The sequence below is a fragment of the Symphalangus syndactylus genome, chromosome 10 (assembly GCF_028878055.3).
Source record: "Symphalangus syndactylus isolate Jambi chromosome 10, NHGRI_mSymSyn1-v2.1_pri, whole genome shotgun sequence".
Classification (NCBI taxonomy): Eukaryota; Metazoa; Chordata; class Mammalia; order Primates; family Hylobatidae; genus Symphalangus; species Symphalangus syndactylus.
Window position 1 is genome coordinate 11,521,756 of NC_072432.2, and position 2,078 is coordinate 11,523,833.

Below are 2,078 nucleotides of genomic sequence, written 5' to 3' on the forward strand. Positions count from 1 at the left end.
CAATCTGTGTGCCTCTCTGGTTGTTTCTCTTTTTTATTATTACTCCTGAGTTGATGACATTTTTTGTTAGATTTCATGGTAATTCTCAAGTGCTTCAATGATGCAGCATTTCTTGCACTAAAAAAAAAAAAAAAAAAACTAGAAAGTTTTGGGACATGGGGTTATATTAAATTATTCTTTGTTTTTCTTTTTCTTTTAATAAAGCCTGCAAGTTACTAAATTGTAGTTTCATAAATTCTGTAGTAAAGTATCATCTTGGCAGTGTGCCAAAGGTGAAGATGCTTTCTCTAACAGAGAAATTCTTAGTGACTCCACTCGTAGAAAAACGTCTTTACAACCTGAATAAGATTGAAGAATTGTGAACATACCATGGCCTATTGGATGAATCATTTGCCGTTAAGCTAAGTCAGACTGTAGGGTTTGTGATGGATTTATGGAGTATGTGGGTATAGAAATCATGAATCTAGCATTTGTTTTCAGAGATTCAAGCATAGGCTTTAGGGTAGATCAGAAATGACAAATGAATTCAAAACTTAGCAGGTGCATTGTAAATGTGTGCCCAGTTATGTTTTGGAAATGGCAGTTCCTTGGGGTCATGTTTCTACTGGCAAAATTTGCAATAGTGTTCTATTGTATGTAATTTTAAAATTTATAAGATTATCCACATTGGCCAAGTAAACTGTACTGCCAATTAATAGAATTCTGGAATTGTGAGAAATTGTATCATTGAAGTTCAGTAGGATGTGTGGCTTAAAAATTTATCAGGACCACAAAAAAGAAAACAAAACTATTTGGTACTGAGGTTCATTGCCAGGGCAGGAGGTATTTCCAGAAAATACTCATGCCTGTGTTCTGTTCCTTGCTTTCCCAAATACTGCATGTGACTTTCCTAAGTGGCAGCTGAAAGACTCGAGCCCGTGTTGTCTCCTTTGGTTATTATGACATGAAAGTGTATCAAGAACTCAGCATTTCTTTGCATCCATGGACTTGGTTTGGAGACATAAGGAATATTCTGACCCTTTTTAAAAAAGGATTTTCTCATGTTTTTATTTAACATAAATAAAAGAATAACATTTTATCTTTTGTGGTATTATTTTATTGAATAAAATTCAGTTTTATGATAAAAGTGCACCTGTTCTGTAAAGTAAGTTGGGGTTAAGGAATGTGAGGTAAATTACATAATTGAACATTGTGGAGGATGGTAAGAATGAAAAGCTGCCCTGAAACTTTAGTTATCTGTGGAATTAGGCATACCATTCCTCAAGCGGACACCATGTTTGAGCTTACAGGTACCCGAGTGTGCCATGCTGAATGTAACAAGGACTAGTTTAATTTTAGAAACTAATAATTCCAACCCACCTTTCATGCATGCATGCATTGTTGTTATGCTTTGTAATAACATTGTTTGCACCTAAATCGGTGGCTTTTCCTAACATTCTCATGGTCAGCAACCAGAGAATTGCAAGCAACTCATACTACTTGATTTCCGTTCGCATGGACACAACTTAGTGCATGCCTTTCTCCCCAGTCTTTTATTTTTAAAATAACTGCACTAATCAGTTAGTGCTTTATTTATAATGAATTTCTGATAGTGGAATAATTTCTAAATCTCCTGCAAGTTAGTACTTGAGAAATTTGAAATTAATTTTCAATATTAACATTTAAGCTAATATAAAAATTTTAAGCCGGGCGCGGTGGCTCACGCTTGTAATCCCAGCACTTTGGGAGGCCGAGGCGGGCGGATCACGAAGTCAGGAGATCGAGACCACGGTGAAACCCCGTCTCTACTAAAAATACAAAAAAAAATTAGCCGGGCGTGGTGGCGGGCGCCTGTAGTCCCAGCTACTCGGAGAGGCTGAGGCAGGAGAATGGCGTGAACCCGGGAGGCGGAGCTTGCAGTGAGCCAAGATTGCGCCACTGCACTCCAGCCTGGGCGACAGAGCGAGACTCCGTCTCAAAAAAAAAAAAAAATTTTTAATTTCAATAAAAATTAAAAATTACATAAGCTACAATATAACTGGCAAGGTTCTGTGTAATAGACGTTTGTCATTCTTGGTGGCCCATCTGTGAGTTTTTGA